This window comes from Brienomyrus brachyistius, chromosome 2, assembly GCF_023856365.1.
Source record: "Brienomyrus brachyistius isolate T26 chromosome 2, BBRACH_0.4, whole genome shotgun sequence".
In the NCBI taxonomy this organism is placed as follows: domain Eukaryota; kingdom Metazoa; phylum Chordata; class Actinopteri; order Osteoglossiformes; family Mormyridae; genus Brienomyrus; species Brienomyrus brachyistius.
This window is the reverse complement of record NC_064534.1, coordinates 38,260,375-38,281,956: the sequence shown is the minus strand read 5'-3', so window position 1 is coordinate 38,281,956 and position 21,582 is coordinate 38,260,375. Positions and strand designations below refer to the sequence as shown.

Here is a 21,582-nt window from a genome sequence, read left to right as displayed (position 1 = left end):
AGCGCCGGACCCACACCAAACATTTACCAAACTACTCAGCCGGCAGCCTACCACAATTATTCCATTCTTTCCGCATCCGCACACTTCCTTCTTTTTAACTCCTTTTCACTACCGCACAGGTTAATCGCCGCACGTCCCCCGCCGGCAAACATTACTCCTTTGCCTACTGCATGCAGGCTTCTCTTAACGACCCTCTGTTATCAACTCCGCTAACAGCCACAAAATCTCCGCTGCACGAAGCCCACTTGTAGCTGCTGAATCACATGCTTCCCCAAAACGTCGCGCTGTCAGAACACTGGGAGCTACACACACCAACAAGTCCATACTGCAGGCTGCAGCCAGAACAATTTTCTACATTCAAACATCGACGGCCTCTTCTCTCTAAAAATTCACCAGACCGCTTCTACCACCAGCAAAGAAGTTTCCATCCCTAATTCCTCTGTGATTCCCACTAACCTAAACATTAAGCTGGCATTGAAGGGTGTGAATTACCCCGGCCAATCTGTTCTTTTAAATACAGCTTTTAGCAAGTTTTGAAAGGAGAAGAGCAGAACTTGCTATGCCAATAATATCGAGTCTTCTGTGGCGAAGTGGTTTTTGCATAGAAAACAAAGCGGTCAGTTGAAGAGGAATAATATCAATACTTTGTTTAAAACTGTGTGTAAAAAGCTGTCTCTTTATCATTAACAATAAGTTGTAAAACGTGAATGGGGAGTGACAGTCTTCAAGTTTGTGAGAAGATCGCGCCCTGGTGGAATAAAGGCACGAACAGCTTATAGCACCTAGAATTACCAGGAAGTATTTAGAGTAAAACAGTTTCTAAAAGCTGCCTTTATGAATGAGAGAAAAAAATATATATATATATAAAATAGTAAAATGGAAGGGGAGTGATAGATTTAAATTAATCGTGAAGTGGAGCGCCCCCTGTATAAAGTAAAAGTGAGAAAAGCTTACAGCACCTGGTATTCCCAGGAGGTCTCCCATCCAAGTACTAACCACACCCTACCCTGCTTAGCTTCCGAGATCAGACGAGATCGGGCGTGTTCAGGGTGGTATGGCCATAAGCGAGAGATGCTACCAAAAACAGCCCTTTTGCATTACACGCCTCTATACATGCCAGTTGGTCCCATTGGATCCTACTAATGTTCTTTTTTTTTTTTTTATCTGACTCACACTGCAGCCCCACCATCCAATCGGCAGCGCCGGACCCACACCAAACATTTACCAAACTACTCAGCCGGCAGCCTACCACAATTATTCCATTCTTTCCGCATCCGCACACTTCCTTCTTTTTAACTCCTTTTCACTACCGCACAGGTTAATCGCCGCACGTCCCCCGCCGGCAAACATTACTCCTTTGCCTACTGCATGCAGGCTTCTCTTAACGACCCTCTGTTATCAACTCCGCTAACAGCCACAAAATCTCCGCTGCACGAAGCCCACTTGTAGCTGCTGAATCACATGCTTCCCCAAAACGTCGCGCTGTCAGAACACTGGGAGCTACACACACCAACAAGTCCATACTGCAGGCTGCAGCCAGAACAATTTTCTACATTCAAACATCGACGGCCTCTTCTCTCTAAAAATTCACCAGACCGCTTCTACCACCAGCAAAGAAGTTTCCATCCCTAATTCCTCTGTGATTCCCACTAACCTAAACATTAAGCTGGCATTGAAGGGTGTGAATTACCCCGGCCAATCTGTTCTTTTAAATACAGCTTTTAGCAAGTTTTGAAAGGAGAAGAGCAGAACTTGCTATGCCAATAATATCGAGTCTTCTGTGGCGAAGTGGTTTTTGCATAGAAAACAAAGCGGTCAGTTGAAGAGGAATAATATCAGTACTTTGTTTAAAACTGTGTGTAAAAAGCTGTCTCTTTATCATTAACAATAAGTTGTAAAACGTGAATGGGGAGTGACAGTCTTTAAGTTTGTGAGAAGATCGCGCCCTGGTGGAATAAAGGCACGAACAGCTTATAGCACCTAGAATTACCAGGAAGTATTTAGAGTAAAACAGTTTCTAAAAGCTGCCTTTATGAATGAGAGAAAAAAAAATATATATATATAAAATAGTAAAATGGAAGGGGAGTGATAGATTTAAATTAATCGTGAAGTGGAGCGCCCCCTGTATAAAGTAAAAGTGAGAAAAGCTTACAGCACCTGGTATTCCCAGGAGGTCTCCCATCCAAGTACTAACCACACCCTACCCTGCTTAGCTTCCGAGATCAGACGAGATCGGGCATGTTCAGGGTGGTATGGCCATAAGCGAGAGATGCTACCAAAAACAGCCCTTTTGCATTACACGCCTCTATACATGCCAGTTGGTCCCATTGGATCCTACTAATGTTCTTTTTTTTTTTTTTATCTGACTCACACTGCAGCCCCACCATCCAATCGGCAGCGCCGGACCCACACCAAACATTTACCAAACTACTCAGCCGGCAGCCTACCACAATTATTCCATTCTTTCCGCATCCGCACACTTCCTTCTTTTTAACTCCTTTTCACTACCGCACAGGTTAATCGCCGCACGTCCCCCGCCGGCAAACATTACTCCTTTGCCTACTGCATGCAGGCTTCTCTTAACGACCCTCTGTTATCAACTCCGCTAACAGCCACAAAATCTCCGCCGCACGAAGCCCACTGGTAGCTGCTGAATCACATGCTTCCCCAAAACGTCGCGCTGTCAGAACACTGGGAGCTACACACACCAACAAGTCCATACTGCAGGCTGCAGCCAGAACAATTTTCTACATTCAAACATCGACGGCCTCTTCTCTCTAAAAATTCACCAGACCGCTTCTACCACCAGCAAAGAAGTTTCCATCCCTAATTCCTCTGTGATTCCCACTAACCTAAACATTAAGCTGGCATTGAAGGGTGTGAATTACCCCGGCCAATCTGTTCTTTTAAATACAGCTTTTAGCAAGTTTTGAAAGGAGGAGAAGAGCAGACCTTGCTATGCCAATAATATCGAGTCTTCTGTGGCGAAGTGGTTTTTGCATAGAAAACAAAGCGGTCAGTTGAAGAGGAATAATATCAGTACTTTGTTTAAAACTGTGTGTAAAAAGCTGTCTCTTTATCATTAACAATAAGTTGTAAAACGTGAATGGGGAGTGACAGTCTTCAAGTTTGTGAGAAGATCGCGCCCTGGTGGAATAAAGGCACGAACAGCTTACAGCACCTAGAATTACCAGGAAGTGTTTAGAGTAAAACGGTGTGTAAAAGCTGCCTTTATGAATGAGAGAAATATATATATATATATATATATATATATATATATATATATATATATATATATATATATATAAAATAGTAAAATGGAAGGGGAGTGATAGATTTAAATTAATCGTGAAGTGGAGGGCCCCCTGTATAAAGTAAAAGTGAGAAAAGCTTACAGCACCTGGTATTCCCAGGTGGTCTCCCATCCAAGTACTAACCATACCCTACCCTGCTTAGCTTCCGAGATCAGACGAGATCAGGCGTGTTCAGGGTGGTATGGCCGTAAGCGAGAGATGCTACCAAAAACAGCCCTTTTGCATTACACGCCTCTATACATGCCAGTTGGTCCCATTGGATCCTACTAATGTTCTTTTTTTTTTTTTATCTGACTCACACTGCAGCACCACCATCCAATCTGCAGCGCTGGACCCACACCAAACATTCACCAAACTACTCAGCCGGCAGCCTACCACAATTATTCCATTCTTTCCGCATCCGCACACTTCCTTCTCTTTAACTCCTTTTCACTACCGCACAGGTTAATCGCCGCACGTCCCCCGCCGGCAAACATTACTCCTTTGCCTACTGCATGCAGGCTTCTCTTAACGACCCTCTGTTATCAACTCCGCTAACAGCCACAAAATCTCCGCCGCACGAAGCCCACTGGTAGCTGCTGAATCACATGCTTCCCCAAAACGTCGCGCTGTCAGAACACTGGGAGCTACACACACCAACAAGTCCATACTGCAGGCTGCAGCTAGAACAATTTTCTACATTCAAACATCGACGGCCTCTTCTCTCTAAAAATTCACCAGACCGCTTCTACCACCAGCAAAGAAGTTTCCATCCCTAATTCCTCTGTGATTCCCACTAACCTAAACATTAAGCTGGCATTGAAGGGTGTGAATTACCCCGGCCAATCTGTTCTTTTAAATACAGCTTTTAGCAAGTTTTGAAAGGAGAAGAGCAGAACTTGCTATGCCAATAATATCGAGTCTTCTGTGGCGAAGTGGTTTTTGCATAGAAAACAAAGCGGTCAGTTGAAGAGGAATAATATCAGTACTTTGTTTAAAACTGTGTGTAAAAAGCTGTCTCTTTATCATTAACAATAAGTTGTAAAACGTGAATGGGGAGTGACAGTCTTCAAGTTTGTGAGAAGATCGCGCCCTGGTGGAATAAAGGCACGAACAGCTTACAGCACCTAGAATTACCAGGAAGTATTTAGAGTAAAACGGTTTCTAAAAGCTGGCTTTATGAAAGAGAGAAAAAAAATATATATATAAAATAGTAAAATGGAAGGGGAGTGATAGATTTAAATTAATCGTGAAGTGGAGCGCCCCCCGTTTAAAGTAAAAGTGAGAAAAGCTTACAGCAATTGGTAGTCCCAGGTGGTCTCCCATCCAAGTACTAACCAGACCCTACCCTACTTAGCTTCCGAGATCAGACGAGATCGGGCGTGTTCAGGGTGGTATGGCCATAAGCGAGAGATGCTACCAAAAACAGCCCTTTTGCATTACACGCCTCTATACATGCCAGTTGGTCCCATTGGATCCTACTCCTGGTTTTTTTTTTTTTTTTATCTGACTCACACTGCAGCCCCACCATCCAATCGGCAACGCCGGACCCACACCAAACATTCACCAAACTACTCAGCCGGCAGCCTACCACAATTATTCCATTCTTACCGCATCCGCACACTTCCTTCTTTTTAACTCCTTTTCACTACCGCACAGGTTAATCGCCGCACGTCCCCCGCCAGCAAACATTACTCCTTTGCCTACTGCATGCAGGCTTCTCTTAACGACCCTCTGTTATCAACTCCGCTAACAGCCACAAAATCTCCGCCGCACGAAGCCCACTGGTAGCTGCTGAATCACATGCTTCCCCAAAACGTTGCGCTGTCAGAACACTGGGAGCTACACACACCAACAAGTCCATACTGCAGGCTGCAGCCAGAACAATTTTCTACATTCAAACATCGACGGCCTCTTCTCTCTAAAAATTCACCAGACCGCTTCTACCACCAGCAAAGAAGTTTCCATCCCTAATTCCTCTGTGATTCCCACTAACCTAAACATTAAGCTGGCATTGAAGGGTGTGAATTACCCCGGCCAATCTGTTCTTTTAAATACAGCTTTTAGCAAGTTTTGAAAGGAGAAGAGCAGAACTTGCTATGCCAATAATATCGAGTCTTCTGTGGCGAAGTGGTTTTTGCATAGAAAACAAAGCGGTCAGTTTAAGAGTAATAATATCAGTACTTTGTTTAAAACTGTGTGTAAAAAGCTGTCTCTTTATCATTAACAATAAGTTGTAAAACGTGAATGGGGAGTGACAGTCTTCAAGTTTGTGAGAAGATCGCGCCCTGGTGGAAGAAAGGCACGAACAGCTTACAGCACCTAGAATTACCAGGCAGTATTTAGAGTTAAACGGTGTGCAAAAGCTGCCTTTATGAATGAGCGAAAAAAAATATATATATAAAATAGTAAAACGTAAGGGGAGTGATAGATTTAAATTAATCGTGAAGTGGAGGGCCCCCTGTATAAAGTAAAAGTGAGAAAAGCTTACAGCACCTGGTATTCCCAGGTGGTCTCCCATCCAAGTACTAACCATACCCTACCCTGCTTAGCTTCCGAGATCAGACGAGATCGGGCGTGTTCAGGGTGGTATGGCCGTAAGCGAGAGATGCTACCAAAAACAGCCCATTTGCATTACACGAATCTATACATGCCAGTTAGTCCAAGTGGATCCTACTCCTGTTTTTTTTTTTTTTTTTTTTTTATCTGACTCACACTGCAGCACCACCATCCAATCGGTAGCGCCGGACCCACACCAAACATTCACCAAACTACTCAGCCGGCAGCCTACCACAATTATTCCATTCTTTCCGCATCCGCACACTTCCTTCTCTTTAACTCCTTTTCACTACCGCACAGGTTAATCGCCGCACGTCCCCCGCCGGCAAACATTACTCCTTTGCCTACTGCATGCAGGCTTCTCTTAACGACCCTCTGTTATCAACTCCGCTAACAGCCACAAAATCTCCGCCGCACGAAGCCCACTGGTAGCTGCTGAATCACATGCTTCCCCAAAACGTCGCGCTGTCAGAACACTGGGAGCTACACACACCAACAAGTCCATACTGCAGGCTGCAGCCAGAACAATTTTCTACATTCAAACATCGACGGCCTCTTCTCTCTAAAAATTCACCAGACCGCTTCTACCACCAGCAAAGAAGTTTCCATCCCTAATTCCTCTGTGATTCCCACTAACCTAAACATTAAGCTGGCATTGAAGGGTGTGAATTACCCCGGCCAACCTGTTCTTTTAAATACAGCTTTTAGCAAGTTTTGAAAGGATAAGAGCAGAACTTGCTATGCCAATAATATCGAGTCTTCTGTGGCGAAGTGGTTTTTGCATAGAAAACAAAGCGGTCAGTTGAAGAGGAATAATATCAGTACTTTGTTTAAAACTGTGTGTAAAAAGCTGTCTCTTTATCATTAACAATAAGTTGTAAAATGTGAATGGGGAGTGACAGTCTTCAAGTTTGTGAGAAGATCGCGCCCTGGTGGAATAAAGGCACGAACAGCTTACAGCACCTAGAATTACCAGGAAGTATTTAGAGTAAAACGGTTTCTAAAAGCTGGCTTTATGAAAGAGAGAAAAAAATATATATATAAAATAGTAAAATGGAAGGGGAGTGCTAGATTTAAATTAATCGTGAAGTGGAGCGCCCCCTGTATAAAGTAAAAGTGAGAAAAGCTTACAGCACCTGGTATGCCCAGGAGGTCTCCCATCCAAGTACTAACCAGACCCTACCCTGCTTAGCTTCCGAGATCAGACGAGATCGGGCGTGTTCAGGGTGGTATGGCCGTAAGCGAGAGATGCTACCAAAAACAGCCCTTTTGCATTACACGCGTCTATACATGCCAGTTAGTCCCATTGGATCCTACTCCTGTTTTTTTTTTTTTTTATCTGACTCACACTGCAGCACCACCATCCAATCGGCAGCGCCGCACCCACACCAAACATTCACCAAACTACTCAGCCGGCAGCCTACCACAATTATTCCATTCTTTCCGCATCTGCACACTTCCTTCTTTTTAACTCCTTTTCACTACCGCACAGGTTAATCGCCGCACGTCCCCCGCCGGCAAACATTACTCCTTTGCCTACTGCATGCAGGCTTCTCTTAACGACCCTCTGTTATCAACTCCGCTAACAGCCACAAAATCTCTGCCGCACGAAGCCCACTGTTAGCTGCTGAATCACATGCTTCTCCAAAACGTCGCGCTGTCAGAACACTGGGAGCTACACACACCAACAAGTCCATACTGCAGGCTGCAGCCAGAACAATTTTCTACATTCAAACATCGACGGCCTCTTCTCTCTAAAAATTCACCAGACCGCTTCTACCACCAGCAAAGAAGTTTCCATCCCTAATTCCTCTGTGATTCCCACTAACCTAAACATTAAGCTGGCATTGAAGGGTGTGAATTACCCCGGCCAATCTGTTCTTTTAAATACAGCTTTTAGCAAGTTTTGAAAGGAGAAGAGCAGAACTTGCTATGCCAATAATATCGAGTCTTCTGTGGCGAAGTGGTTTTTGCATAGAAAACAAAGCGGTCAGTTGAAGAGGAATAATATCAGTACTTTGTTTAAAACTGTGTGTAAAAAGCTGTCTCTTTATCATTAACAATAAGTTGTAAAACGTGAATGGGGAGTGACAGTCTTCAAGTTTGTGAGAAGATCGCGCCCTGGTGGAATAAAGGCACGAACAGCTTATAGCACCTAGAATTACCAGGAAGTATTTAGAGTAAAACAGTTTCTAAAAGCTGCCTTTATGAATGAGAGAAAAAAATATATATATATATAAAATAGTAAAATGGAAGGGGAGTGATAGATTTAAATTAATCGTGAAGTGGAGCGCCCCCTGTATAAAGTAAAAGTGAGAAAAGCTTACAGCACCTGGTATTCCCAGGAGGTCTCCCATCCAAGTACTAACCACACCCTACCCTGCTTAGCTTCCGAGATCAGACGAGATCGGGCGTGTTCAGGGTGGTATGGCCATAAGCGAGAGATGCTACCAAAAACAGCCCTTTTGCATTACACGCCTCTATACATGCCAGTTGGTCCCATTGGATCCTACTAATGTTCTTTTTTTTTTTTTTATCTGACTCACACTGCAGCCCCACCATCCAATCGGCAGCGCCGGACCCACACCAAACATTTACCAAACTACTCAGCCGGCAGCCTACCACAATTATTCCATTCTTTCCGCATCCGCACACTTCCTTCTTTTTAACTCCTTTTCACTACCGCACAGGTTAATCGCCGCACGTCCCCCGCCGGCAAACATTACTCCTTTGCCTACTGCATGCAGGCTTCTCTTAACGACCCTCTGTTATCAACTCCGCTAACAGCCACAAAATCTCCGCCGCACGAAGCCCACTGGTAGCTGCTGAATCACATGCTTCCCCAAAACGTCGCGCTGTCAGAACACTGGGAGCTACACACACCAACAAGTCCATACTGCAGGCTGCAGCCAGAACAATTTTCTACATTCAAACATCGACGGCCTCTTCTCTCTAAAAATTCACCAGACCGCTTCTACCACCAGCAAAGAAGTTTCCATCCCTAATTCCTCTGTGATTCCCACTAACCTAAACATTAAGCTGGCATTGAAGGGTGTGAATTACCCCGGCCAATCTGTTCTTTTAAATACAGCTTTTAGCAAGTTTTGAAAGGAGGAGAAGAGCAGACCTTGCTATGCCAATAATATCGAGTCTTCTGTGGCGAAGTGGTTTTTGCATAGAAAACAAAGCGGTCAGTTGAAGAGGAATAATATCAGTACTTTGTTTAAAACTGTGTGTAAAAAGCTGTCTCTTTATCATTAACAATAAGTTGTAAAACGTGAATGGGGAGTGACAGTCTTCAAGTTTGTGAGAAGATCGCGCCCTGGTGGAATAAAGGCACGAACAGCTTACAGCACCTAGAATTACCAGGAAGTATTTAGAGTAAAACGGTTTCTAAAAGCTGGCTTTATGAAAGAGAGAAAAAAATATATATATAAAATAGTAAAATGGAAGGGGAGTGCTAGATTTAAATTAATCGTGAAGTGGAGCGCCCCCTGTATAAAGTAAAAGTGAGAAAAGCTTACAGCACCTGGTATGCCCAGGAGGTCTCCCATCCAAGTACTAACCAGACCCTACCCTGCTTAGCTTCCGAGATCAGACGAGATCGGGCGTGTTCAGGGTGGTATGGCCGTAAGCGAGAGATGCTACCAAAAACAGCCCTTTTGCATTACACGCGTCTATACATGCCAGTTAGTCCCATTGGATCCTACTCCTGTTTTTTTTTTTTTTTATCTGACTCACACTGCAGCACCACCATCCAATCGGCAGCGCCGCACCCACACCAAACATTCACCAAACTACTCAGCCGGCAGCCTACCACAATTATTCCATTCTTTCCGCATCCGCACACTTCCTTCTTTTTAACTCCTTTTCACTACCGCACAGGTTAATCGCCGCACGTCCCCCGCCGGCAAACATTACTCCTTTGCCTACTGCATGCAGGCTTCTCTTAACGACCCTCTGTTATCAACTCCGCTAACAGCCACAAAATCTCTGCCGCACGAAGCCCACTGTTAGCTGCTGAATCACATGCTTCTCCAAAACGTCGCGCTGTCAGAACACTGGGAGCTACACACACCAACAAGTCCATACTGCAGGCTGCAGCCAGAACAATTTTCTACATTCAAACATCGACGGCCTCTTCTCTCTAAAAATTCACCAGACCGCTTCTACCACCAGCAAAGAAGTTTCCATCCCTAATTCCTCTGTGATTCCCACTAACCTAAACATTAAGCTGGCATTGAAGGGTGTGAATTACCCCGGCCAATCTGTTCTTTTAAATACAGCTTTTAGCAAGTTTTGAAAGGAGAAGAGCAGAACTTGCTATGCCAATAATATCGAGTCTTCTGTGGCGAAGTGGTTTTTGCATAGAAAACAAAGCGGTCAGTTGAAGAGGAATAATATCAGTACTTTGTTTAAAACTGTGTGTAAAAAGCTGTCTCTTTATCATTAACAATAAGTTGTAAAACGTGAATGGGGAGTGACAGTCTTCAAGTTTGTGAGAAGATCGCGCCCTGGTGGAATAAAGGCACGAAGAGCTTACAGCACCTAGAATTACCAGGCAGTATTTAGAGTAAAACGGTGTGTAAAAGCTGCCTTTATGAAAGAGAGAAAATAAAAATATATATATAAAATAGTAAAATGGAAGGGGAGTGATAGATTTAAATTAATCGTGAAGTGGAGCGCCCCCTGTATAAAGTAAAAGTGAGAAAAGCTTACAGCACCTGGTATTCCCAGGTGGTCTCACATCCAAGTACTAACCAGAACCTACCCTGCTTGGCTTCCGAGATCAGACGAGATCGGGCGTGTTCAGGGTGGTATGGCCATAAGCGAGAGATGCTACCAAAAACAGCCCTTTTGCATTACACGCCTCTATACATGCCAGTTGGTCCCATTGGATCCTACTAATGTTCTTTTTTTTTTTTTATCTGACTCACACTGCAGCACCACCATCCAATCGGCAGCGCCGCACCCACACCAAACATTCACCAAACTACTCAGCCGGCAGCCTACCACAATTATTCCATTCTTTCCGCATCCGCACACTTCCTTCTTTTTAACTCCTTTTCACTACCGCACAGGTTAATCGCCGCACGTCCCCCGCCGGCAAACATTACTCCTTTGCCTACTGCATGCAGGCTTCTCTTAACGACCCTCTGTTATCAACTCCGCTAACAGCCACAAAATCTCCGCCGCACGAAGCCCACTGTTAGCTGCTGAATCACATGCTTCTCCAAAACGTCGCGCTGTCAGAACACTGGGAGCTACACACACCAACAAGTCCATACTGCAGGCTGCAGCCAGAACAATTTTCTACATTCAAACATCGACGGCCTCTTCTCTCTAAAAATTCACCAGACCGCTTCTACCACCAGCAAAGAAGTTTCCATCCCTAATTCCTCTGTGATTCCCACTAACCTAAACATTAAGCTGGCATTGAAGGGTGTGAATTACCCCGGCCAATCTGTTCTTTTAAATACAGCTTTTAGCAAGTTTTGAAAGGAGAAGAGCAGAACTTGCTATGCCAATAATATCGAGTCTTCTGTGGCGAAGTGGTTTTTGCATAGAAAACAAAGCGGTCAGTTGAAGAGGAATAATATCAGTACTTTGTTTAAAACTGTGTGTAAAAAGCTGTCTCTTTATCATTAACAATAAGTTGTAAAACGTGAATGGGGAGTGACAGTCTTCAAGTTTGTGAGAAGATCGCGCCCTGGTGGAATAAAGGCACGAAGAGCTTACAGCACCTAGAATTACCAGGCAGTATTTAGAGTAAAACGGTGTGTAAAAGCTGCCTTTATGAAAGAGAGAAAATAAAAATATATATATAAAATAGTAAAATGGAAGGGGAGTGATAGATTTAAATTAATCGTGAAGTGGAGCGCCCCCTGTATAAAGTAAAAGTGAGAAAAGCTTACAGCACCTGGTATTCCCAGGTGGTCTCACATCCAAGTACTAACCAGAACCTACCCTGCTTGGCTTCCGAGATCAGACGAGATCGGGCGTGTTCAGGGTGGTATGGCCATAAGCGAGAGATGCTACCAAAAACAGCCCTTTTGCATTACACGCCTCTATACATGCCAGTTGGTCCCATTGGATCCTACTAATGTTCTTTTTTTTTTTTTATCTGACTCACACTGCAGCACCACCATCCAATCGGCAGCGCCGCACCCACACCAAACATTCACCAAACTACTCAGCCGGCAGCCTACCACAATTATTCCATTCTTTCCGCATCCGCACACTTCCTTCTTTTTAACTCCTTTTCACTACCGCACAGGTTAATCGCCGCACGTCCCCCGCCGGCAAACATTACTCCTTTGCCTACTGCATGCAGGCTTCTCTTAACGACCCTCTGTTATCAACTCCGCTAACAGCCACAAAATCTCCGCCGCACGAAGCCCACTGTTAGCTGCTGAATCACATGCTTCTCCAAAACGTCGCGCTGTCAGAACACTGGGAGCTACACACACCAACAAGTCCATACTGCAGGCTGCAGCCAGAACAATTTTCTACATTCAAACATCGACGGCCTCTTCTCTCTAAAAATTCACCAGACCGCTTCTACCACCAGCAAAGAAGTTTCCATCCCTAATTCCTCTGTGATTCCCACTAACCTAAACATTAAGCTGGCATTGAAGGGTGTGAATTACCCCGGCCAATCTGTTCTTTTAAATACAGCTTTTAGCAAGTTTTGAAAGGAGAAGAGCAGTACTTGCTATGCCAATAATATCGAGTCTTCTGTGGCAAAGTGGTTTTTGCATAGAAAACAAAGCGGTCAGTTGAAGAGGAATAATATCAGTACTTTGTTTAAAACTGTGTATAAAAAGCTGTCTCTTTATCATTAACAATAAGTTGTAAAACGTGAATGGGGAGTGACAGTCTTCAAGTTTGTGAGAAGATCGCGCCCTGGTGGAATAAAGGCACGAACAGCTTACAGCACCTAGAATTACCAGGAAGTATTTAGAGTAAAACGGTTTCTAAAAGCTGGCTTTATGAAAGAGAGAAAAAAAATATATATATAAAATAGTAAAATGAAAGGGGAGTGCTAGATTTATATTAATCGTGAAGTGGAGCGCCCCCTGTATAAAGTAAAAGTGAGAAAAGCTTACAGCACCTAGAATTACCAGGAAGTATTTAGAGTAAAACGGTTTCTAAAAGCTGGCTTTATGAAAGAGAGAAAAAATATATATATATAAAATAGTAAAATGGAAGGGGAGTGCTAGATTTAAATTAATCGTGAAGTGGAGCGCCCCCTGTATAAAGTAAAAGTGAGAAAAGCTTACAGCACCTGGTATGCCCAGGAGGTCTCCCATCCAAGTACTAACCAGACCCTACCCTGCTTAGCTTCCGAGATCAGACGAGATCGGGCGTGTTCAGGGTGGTATGGCCGTAAGCGAGAGATGCTACCAAAAACAGCCCTTTTGCATTACACGCCTCTATACATGCCAGTTGGTCCCATTGGATCCTACTAATGTTCTTTTTTTTTTTTTTATCTGACTCACACTGCAGCCCCACCATCCAATCGGCAGCGCCGGACCCACACCAAACATTTACCAAACTACTCAGCCGGCAGCCTACCACAATTATTCCATTCTTTCCGCATCCGCACACTTCCTTCTTTTTAACTCCTTTTCACTACCGCACAGGTTAATCGCCGCACGTCCCCCGCCGGCAAACATTACTCCTTTGCCTACTGCATGCAGGCTTCTCTTAACGACCCTCTGTTATCAACTACGCTAACAGCCACAAAATCTCCGCCGCACGAAGCCCACTGGTAGCTGCTGAATCACATGCTTCCCCAAAACGTCGCGCTGTCAGAACACTGGGAGCTACACACACCAACAAGTCCATACTGCAGGCTGCAGCCAGAACAATTTTCTACATTCAAACATCGACGGCCTCTTCTCTCTAAAAATTCACCAGACCGCTTCTACCACCAGCAAAGAAGTTTCCATCCCTAATTCCTCTGTGATTCCCACTAACCTAAACATTAAGCTGGCATTGAAGGGTGTGAATTACCCCGGCCAATCTGTTCTTTTAAATACAGCTTTTAGCAAGTTTTGAAAGGAGGAGAAGAGCAGACCTTGCTATGCCAATAATATCGAGTCTTCTGTGGCGAAGTGGTTTTTGCATAGAAAACAAAGCGGTCAGTTGAAGAGGAATAATATCAGTACTTTGTTTAAAACTGTGTGTAAAAAGCTGTCTCTTTATCATTAACAATAAGTTGTAAAACGTGAATGGGGAGTGACAGTCTTCAAGTTTGTGAGAAGATCGCGCCCTGGTGGAATAAAGGCACGAACAGCTTACAGCACCTAGAATTACCAGGAAGTATTTAGAGTAAAACGGTTTCTAAAAGCTGGCTTTATGAAAGAGAGAAAAAAAAATATATTTAAAATAGTAAAATGGAAGGGGAGTGCTAGTTTTAAATTAATCGTGAAGTGGAGCGCCCCCTGTATAAAGTAAAAGTGAGAAAAGCTTACAGCACCTGGTATGCCCAGGAGGTCTCCCACCCAAGTACTAACCAGACCCTACCCTGCTTGGCTTCTGAGATCAGACGAGATCGGGCGTGTTCAGGGTGGTATGGCCGTAAGCGAGAGATGCTACCAAAAACAGCCCTTTTGCATTACACGCCTCTATACATGCCAGTTGGTCCCATTGGATCCTACTAATGTTCTTTTTTTTTTTTTTATCTGACTCACACTGCAGCCCCACCATCCAATCGGCAGCGCTGGACCCACACCAAACATTCACCAAACTACTCAGCCGGCAGCCTACCACAATTATTCTATTCTTTCCGCATCCGCACACTTCCTTCTTTTTAACTCCTTTTCACTACCGCACAGGTTAATCGCCGCACGTCCCCCGCCGGCAAACATTACTCCTTTGCCTACTGCATGCAGGCTTCTCTTAACGACCCTCTGTTATCAACTCCGCTAACAGCCACAAAATCTCCGCCGCACGAAGCCCACTGTTAGCTGCTGAATCACATGCTTCTCCAAAACGTCGCGCTGTCAGAACACTGGGAGCTACACACACCAACAAGTCCATACTGCAGGCTGCAGCCAGAACAATTTTCTACATTCAAACATCGACGGCCTCTTCTCTCTAAAAATTCACCAGACCGCTTCTACCACCAGCAAAGAAGTTTCCATCCCTAATTCCTCTGTGATTCCCACTAACCTAAACATTAAGCTGGCATTGAAGGGTGTGAATTACCCCGGCCAATCTGTTCTTTTAAATACAGCTTTTAGCAAGTTTTGAAAGGAGAAGAGCAGTACTTGCTATGCCAATAATATCGAGTCTTCTGTGGCAAAGTGGTTTTTGCATAGAAAACAAAGCGGTCAGTTGAAGAGGAATAATATCAGTACTTTGTTTAAAACTGTGTATAAAAAGCTGTCTCTTTATCATTAACAATAAGTTGTAAAACGTGAATGGGGAGTGACAGTCTTCAAGTTTGTGAGAAGATCGCGCCCTGGTGGAATAAAGGCACGAACAGCTTACAGCACCTAGAATTACCAGGAAGTATTTAGAGTAAAACGGTTTCTAAAAGCTGGCTTTATGAAAGAGAGAAAAAAAATATATATATAAAATAGTAAAATGAAAGGGGAGTGCTAGATTTATATTAATCGTGAAGTGGAGCGCCCCCTGTATAAAGTAAAAGTGAGAAAAGCTTACAGCACCTAGAATTACCAGGAAGTATTTAGAGTAAAACGGTTTCTAAAAGCTGGCTTTATGAAAGAGAGAAAAAATATATATATATAAAATAGTAAAATGGAAGGGGAGTGCTAGATTTAAATTAATCGTGAAGTGGAGCGCCCCCTGTATAAAGTAAAAGTGAGAAAAGCTTACAGCACCTGGTATGCCCAGGAGGTCTCCCATCCAAGTACTAACCAGACCCTACCCTGCTTAGCTTCCGAGATCAGACGAGATCGGGCGTGTTCAGGGTGGTATGGCCGTAAGCGAGAGATGCTACCAAAAACAGCCCTTTTGCATTACACGCCTCTATACATGCCAGTTGGTCCCATTGGATCCTACTAATGTTCTTTTTTTTTTTTTTATCTGACTCACACTGCAGCCCCACCATCCAATCGGCAGCGCCGGACCCACACCAAACATTTACCAAACTACTCAGCCGGCAGCCTACCACAATTATTCCATTCTTTCCGCATCCGCACACTTCCTTCTTTTTAACTCCTTTTCACTACCGCACAGGTTAATCGCCGCACGTCCCCCGCCGGCAAACATTACTCCTTTGCCTACTGCATGCAGGCTTCTCTTAACGACCCTCTGTTATCAACTCCGCTAACAGCCACAAAATCTCCGCCGCACGAAGCCCACTGGTAGCTGCTGAATCACATGCTTCCCCAAAACGTCGCGCTGTCAGAACACTGGGAGCTACACACACCAACAAGTCCATACTGCAGGCTGCAGCCAGAACAATTTTCTACATTCAAACATCGACGGCCTCTTCTCTCTAAAAATTCACCAGACCGCTTCTACCACCAGCAAAGAAGTTTCCATCCCTAATTCCTCTGTGATTCCCACTAACCTAAACATTAAGCTGGCATTGAAGGGTGTGAATTACCCCGGCCAATCTGTTCTTTTAAATACAGCTTTTAGCAAGTTTTGAAAGGAGGAGAAGAGCAGACCTTGCTATGCCAATAATATCGAGTCTTCTGTGGCGAAGTGGTTTTTGCATAGAAAACAAAGCGGTCAGTTGAAGAGGAATAATATCAGTACTTTGTTTAAAACTGTGTGTAAAAAGCTGTCTCTTTATCATTAACAATAAGTTGTAAAACGTGAATGGGGAGTGACAGTCTTCAAGTTTGTGAGAAGATCGCGCCCTGGTGGAATAAAGGCACGAACAGCTTACAGCACCTAGAATTACCAGGAAGTATTTAGAGTAAAACGGTTTCTAAAAGCTGGCTTTATGAAAGAGAGAAAAAAAAATATATTTAAAATAGTAAAATGGAAGGGGAGTGCTAGTTTTAAATTAATCGTGAAGTGGAGCGCCCCCTGTATAAAGTAAAAGTGAGAAAAGCTTACAGCACCTGGTATGCCCAGGAGGTCTCCCATCCAAGTACTAACCAGACCCTACCCTGCTTGGCTTCTGAGATCAGACGAGATCGGGCGTGTTCAGGGTGGTATGGCCGTAAGCGAGAGATGCTACCAAAAACAGCCCTTTTGCATTACACGCCTCTATACATGCCAGTTGGTCCCATTGGATCCTACTAATGTTCTTTTTTTTTTTTTTATCTGACTCACACTGCAGCCCCACCATCCAATCGGCAGCGCCGGACCCACACCAAACATTCACCAAACTACTCAGCCGGCAGCCTACCACAATTATTCTATTCTTTCCGCATCCGCACACTTCCTTCTTTTTAACTCCTTTTCACTACCGCACAGGTTAATCGCCGCACGTCCCCCGCCGGCAAACATTACTCCTTTGCCTACTGCATGCAGGCTTCTCTTAACGACCCTCTGTTATCAACTCCGCTAACAGCCACAAAATCTCCGCCGCACGAAGCCCACTGGTAGCTGCTGAATCACATGCTTCCCCAAAACGTCGCGCTGTCAGAACACTGGGAGCTACACACACCAACAAGTCCATACTGCAGGCTGCAGCTAGAACAATTTTCTACATTCAAACATCGACGGCCTCTTCTCTCTAAAAATTCACCAGACCGCTTCTACCACCAGCAAAGAAGTTTCCATCCCTAATTCCTCTGTGATTCCCACTAACCTAAACATTAAGCTGGCATTGAAGGGTGTGAATTACCCCGGCCAATCTGTTCTTTTAAATACAGCTTTTAGCAAGTTTTGAAAGGAGAAGAGCAGAACTTGCTATGCCAATAATATCGAGTCTTCTGTGGCGAAGTGGTTTTTGCATAGAAAACAAAGCGGTCAGTTGAAGAGGAATAATATCAGTACTTTGTTTAAAACTGTGTGTAAAAAGCTGTCTCTTTATCATTAACAATAAGTTGTAAAACGTGAATGGGGAGTGACAGTCTTCAAGTTTGTGAGAAGATCGCGCCCTGGTGGAATAAAGGCACGAAGAGCTTACAGCACCTAGAATTACCAGGCAGTATTTAGAGTAAAACGGTTTCTAAAAGCTGGCTTTATGAAAGAGAGAAAAAAAATATATATATAAAATAGTAAAATGGAAGGGGAGTGCTAGATTTATATTAATCGTGAAGTGGAGCGCCCCCTGTATAAAGTAAAAGTGAGAAAAGCTTACAGCACCTGGTATGCCCAGGAGGTCTCCCATCCAAGTACTAACCAAACCCTACCTTGCTTGGCTTCCGAGATCAGATGAGATCGGGCGTGTTCAGGGTGGTATGGCCGTAAGCGAGAGATGCTACCAAAAACAGCCCTTTTGCATTACACGCCTCTATACATGCCAGTTGGTCCCATTGGATCCTACTAATGTTCTTTTTTTTTTTTTATCTGACTCACACTGCAGCTCCACCATCCAATCGGCAGCGCCGGACCCACACCAAACATTCACCAAACTACTCAGCCGGCAGCCTACCACAATTATTCCATTCTTTCCGCATCCGCACACTTCCTTCTTTTTAACTCCTTTTCACTACCGCACAGGTTAATCGCCGCACGTCCCCCGCCGGCAAACATTACTCCTTTGCCTACTGCATGCAGGCTTCTCTTAACGACCCTCTGTTATCAACTCCGCTAACAGCCACAAAATCTCCGCTGCACGAAGCCCACTGGTAGCTGCTGAATCACATGCTTCCCCAAAACGTCGCGCTGTCAGAACACTGGGAGCTACACACACCAACAAGTCCATACTGCAGGCTGCAGCCAGAACAATTTTCTACATTCAAACATCGACGGCCTCTTCTCTCTAAAAATTCACCAGACCGCTTCTACCACCAGCAAAGAAGTTTCCATCCCTAATTCCTCTGTGATTCCCACTAACCTAAACATTAAGCTGGCATTGAAGGGTGTGAATTACCCCGGCCAATCTGTTCTTTTAAATACAGCTTTTAGCAAGTTTTGAAAGGAGAAGAGCAGAACTTGCTATGCCAATAATATCGAGTCTTCTGTGGCAAAGTGGTTTTTGCATAGAAAACAAAGCGGTCAGTTGAAGAGGAATAATATCAGTACTTTGTTTAAAACTGTGTGTAAAAAGCTGTCTCTTTATCATTAACAATAAGTTGTAAAACGTGAATGGGGAGTGACAGTCTTCAAGTTTGTGAGAAGATCGCGCCCTGGTGGAATAAAGGCACGAACAGCTTACAGCACCTAGAATTACCAGGAAGTATTTAGAGTAAAACGGTTTCTAAAAGCTGGCTTTATGAAAGAGAGAAAAAAAATATATATATAAAATAGTAAAATGAAAGGGGAGTGCTAGATTTATATTAATCGTGAAGTGGAGCGCCCCCTGTATAAAGTAAAAGTGAGAAAAGCTTACAGCACCTGGTATGCCCAGGAGGTCTCCCATCCAAGTACTAACCAGACCCTACCTTGCTTGGCTTCCGAGATCAGATGAGATCGGGCGTGTTCAGGGTGGTATGGCCGTAAGCGAGAGATGCTACCAAAAACAGCCCTTTTGCATTACACGCCTCTATACATGCCAGTTGGTCCCATTGGATCCTACTAATGTTCTTTTTTTTTTTTTTATCTGACTCACACTGCAGCTCCACCATCCAATCGGCAGCGCCGGACCCACACCAAACATTCACCAAACTACTCAGCCGGCAGCCTACCACAATTATTCCATTCTTTCCGCATCCGCACACTTCCTTCTTTTTAACTCCTTTTCACTACCGCACAGGTTAATCGCCGCACGTCCCCCGCCGGCAAACATTACTCCTTTGCCTACTGCATGCAGGCTTCTCTTAACGACCCTCTGTTATCAACTCCGCTAACAGCCACAAAATCTCCGCTGCACGAAGCCCACTGGTAGCTGCTGAATCACATGCTTCCCCAAAACGTCGCGCTGTCAGAACACTGGGAGCTACACACACCAACAAGTCCATACTGCAGGCTGCAGCCAGAACAATTTTCTACATTCAAACATCGACGGCCTCTTCTCTCTAAAAGTTCACCAGACCGCTTCTACCACCAGCAAAGAAGTTTCCATCCCTAATTCCTCTGTGATTCCCACTAACCTAAACATTAAGCTGGCATTGAAGGGTGTGAATTACCCCGGCCAATCTGTTCTTTTAAATACAGCTTTTAGCAAGTTTTGAAAGGAGAAGAGCAGAACTTGCTATGCCAATAATATCGAGTCTTCTGTGGCGAAGTGGTTTTTGCATAGAAAACAAAGCGGTCAGTTGAAGAGGAATAATATCAGTACTTTGTTTAAAACTGTGTGTAAAAAGCTGTCTCTTTATCATTAACAATAAGTTGTAAAACGTGAATGGGGAGTGACAGTTTTCAAGTTTGTGAGAAGATCGTGCCCTGGTGGAATAAAGGCACGAACAGCTTACAGCACCTAGAATTACCAGGAAGTATTTAGAGTAAAACGGTGTGTAAAAGCTGCCTTTATGAATGAGAGAAAAATATATATATATATATATAAAATAGTAAAATGGAAGGGGAGTGATAGATTTAAATTAATCGTGAAGTGGAGCGCCCCCTGTATAAAGTAAAAGTGAGAAAAGCTTACAGCACCTGGTATTCCCAGGAGGTCTCCCATCCAAGTACGAACCAAACCCTAACCTGCTTGGCTTCCGAGATCAGACGAGATCGGGCGTGTTCAGGGTGGTATGGCCGTAAGCGAGAGATGCTACCAAAAACAGCCCTTTTGCATTACACGCCTCTATACATGCCAGTTGGTCCCATTGGATCCTACTAATGTTCTTTTTTTTTTTTTATCTGACTCACACTGCAGCCCCACCATCCAATCGGCAGCGCCGGACCCACACCAAACATTCACCAAACTACTCAGCCGGCAGCCTACCACAATTATTCCATTCTTTCCGCATCCGCACACTTCCTTCTTTTTAACTCCTTTTCACTACCGCACAGGTTAATCGCCGCACGTCCCCCGCCGGCAAACATTACTCCTTTGCCTACTGCATGCAGGCTTCTCTTAACGACCCTCTGTTATCAACTCCGCTAACAGCCACAAAATCTCCGCCGCACGAAGCCCACTGGTAGCTGCTGAATCACATGCTTCCCCAAAACGTCGCGCTGTCAGAACACTGGGAGCTACACACACCAACAAGTCCATACTGCAGGCTGCAGCCAGAACAATTTTCTACATTCAAACATCGACGGCCTCTTCTCTCTAAAAATTCACCAGACCGCTTCTACCACCAGCAAAGAAGTTTCCATCCCTAATTCCTCTGTGATTCCCACTAACCTAAACATTAAGCTGGCATTGAAGGGTGTGAATTACCCTGGCCAATCTGTTCTTTTAAATACAGCTTTTAGCAAGTTTTGAAAGGAGAAGAGCAGAACTTGCTATGCCAATAATATCGAGTCTTCTGTGGCGAAGTGGTTTTTGCATAGAAAACAAAGCGGTCAGTTGAAGAGGAATAATATCAGTACTTTGTTTAAAACTGTGTGTAAAAAGCTGTCTCTTTATCATTAACAATAAGTTGTAAAACGTGAATGGGGAGTGACAGTCTTCAAGTTTGTGAGAAGATCGCGCCCTGGTGGAATAAAGGCACGAACAGCTTACAGCACCTAGAATTACCAGGAAGTATTTAGAGTAAAACGGTTTCTAAAAGCTGGCTTTATGAAAGAGAGAAAAAAA

The 21,582-nt window shown here is 44.2% G+C and overlaps 17 non-coding genes across 17 annotated transcripts; all 17 read right to left on the bottom strand.

Annotated features, from left to right (window-relative positions):
* Positions 1-947: 947 nt before the first annotated feature.
* LOC125734811 (5S ribosomal RNA) lies at positions 948-1,066 on the bottom strand. Its single transcript, XR_007394114.1, has one exon. It is a non-coding gene; the product is annotated as a 5S ribosomal RNA (ribosomal RNA).
* Positions 1,067-2,145: 1,079 nt separating this feature from the next.
* Positions 2,146-2,264, bottom strand: LOC125735723 (5S ribosomal RNA). Its single transcript, XR_007395015.1, has one exon. It is a non-coding gene; the product is annotated as a 5S ribosomal RNA (ribosomal RNA).
* A 1,124-nt stretch (positions 2,265-3,388) lies between these two features.
* On the bottom strand, positions 3,389-3,507 carry LOC125735187 (5S ribosomal RNA). The gene has a single exon (XR_007394486.1). It is a non-coding gene; the product is annotated as a 5S ribosomal RNA (ribosomal RNA).
* A 1,075-nt stretch (positions 3,508-4,582) lies between these two features.
* Positions 4,583-4,701, bottom strand: LOC125731088 (5S ribosomal RNA). The gene has a single exon (XR_007391375.1). It is a non-coding gene; the product is annotated as a 5S ribosomal RNA (ribosomal RNA).
* Positions 4,702-5,777: 1,076 nt separating this feature from the next.
* LOC125734061 (5S ribosomal RNA) lies at positions 5,778-5,896 on the bottom strand. The gene has a single exon (XR_007393388.1). It is a non-coding gene; the product is annotated as a 5S ribosomal RNA (ribosomal RNA).
* Positions 5,897-6,976: 1,080 nt separating this feature from the next.
* Positions 6,977-7,095, bottom strand: LOC125733825 (5S ribosomal RNA). The gene has a single exon (XR_007393160.1). It is a non-coding gene; the product is annotated as a 5S ribosomal RNA (ribosomal RNA).
* Positions 7,096-8,172: 1,077 nt separating this feature from the next.
* LOC125734810 (5S ribosomal RNA) lies at positions 8,173-8,291 on the bottom strand. The gene has a single exon (XR_007394113.1). It is a non-coding gene; the product is annotated as a 5S ribosomal RNA (ribosomal RNA).
* Positions 8,292-9,369: 1,078 nt separating this feature from the next.
* On the bottom strand, positions 9,370-9,488 carry LOC125733824 (5S ribosomal RNA). Its single transcript, XR_007393159.1, has one exon. It is a non-coding gene; the product is annotated as a 5S ribosomal RNA (ribosomal RNA).
* Positions 9,489-10,564: 1,076 nt separating this feature from the next.
* On the bottom strand, positions 10,565-10,683 carry LOC125729597 (5S ribosomal RNA). Its single transcript, XR_007390030.1, has one exon. It is a non-coding gene; the product is annotated as a 5S ribosomal RNA (ribosomal RNA).
* Positions 10,684-11,760: 1,077 nt separating this feature from the next.
* LOC125729586 (5S ribosomal RNA) lies at positions 11,761-11,879 on the bottom strand. The gene has a single exon (XR_007390019.1). It is a non-coding gene; the product is annotated as a 5S ribosomal RNA (ribosomal RNA).
* A 1,249-nt stretch (positions 11,880-13,128) lies between these two features.
* On the bottom strand, positions 13,129-13,247 carry LOC125733823 (5S ribosomal RNA). Its single transcript, XR_007393158.1, has one exon. It is a non-coding gene; the product is annotated as a 5S ribosomal RNA (ribosomal RNA).
* Positions 13,248-14,325: 1,078 nt separating this feature from the next.
* Positions 14,326-14,444, bottom strand: LOC125736828 (5S ribosomal RNA). Its single transcript, XR_007396096.1, has one exon. It is a non-coding gene; the product is annotated as a 5S ribosomal RNA (ribosomal RNA).
* Positions 14,445-15,694: 1,250 nt separating this feature from the next.
* Positions 15,695-15,813, bottom strand: LOC125733821 (5S ribosomal RNA). Its single transcript, XR_007393156.1, has one exon. It is a non-coding gene; the product is annotated as a 5S ribosomal RNA (ribosomal RNA).
* Positions 15,814-16,891: 1,078 nt separating this feature from the next.
* On the bottom strand, positions 16,892-17,010 carry LOC125736580 (5S ribosomal RNA). The gene has a single exon (XR_007395857.1). It is a non-coding gene; the product is annotated as a 5S ribosomal RNA (ribosomal RNA).
* Positions 17,011-18,086: 1,076 nt separating this feature from the next.
* LOC125736656 (5S ribosomal RNA) lies at positions 18,087-18,205 on the bottom strand. The gene has a single exon (XR_007395932.1). It is a non-coding gene; the product is annotated as a 5S ribosomal RNA (ribosomal RNA).
* Positions 18,206-19,280: 1,075 nt separating this feature from the next.
* On the bottom strand, positions 19,281-19,399 carry LOC125735926 (5S ribosomal RNA). The gene has a single exon (XR_007395211.1). It is a non-coding gene; the product is annotated as a 5S ribosomal RNA (ribosomal RNA).
* A 1,081-nt stretch (positions 19,400-20,480) lies between these two features.
* On the bottom strand, positions 20,481-20,599 carry LOC125737053 (5S ribosomal RNA). Its single transcript, XR_007396319.1, has one exon. It is a non-coding gene; the product is annotated as a 5S ribosomal RNA (ribosomal RNA).
* Positions 20,600-21,582: the final 983 nt, after the last annotated feature.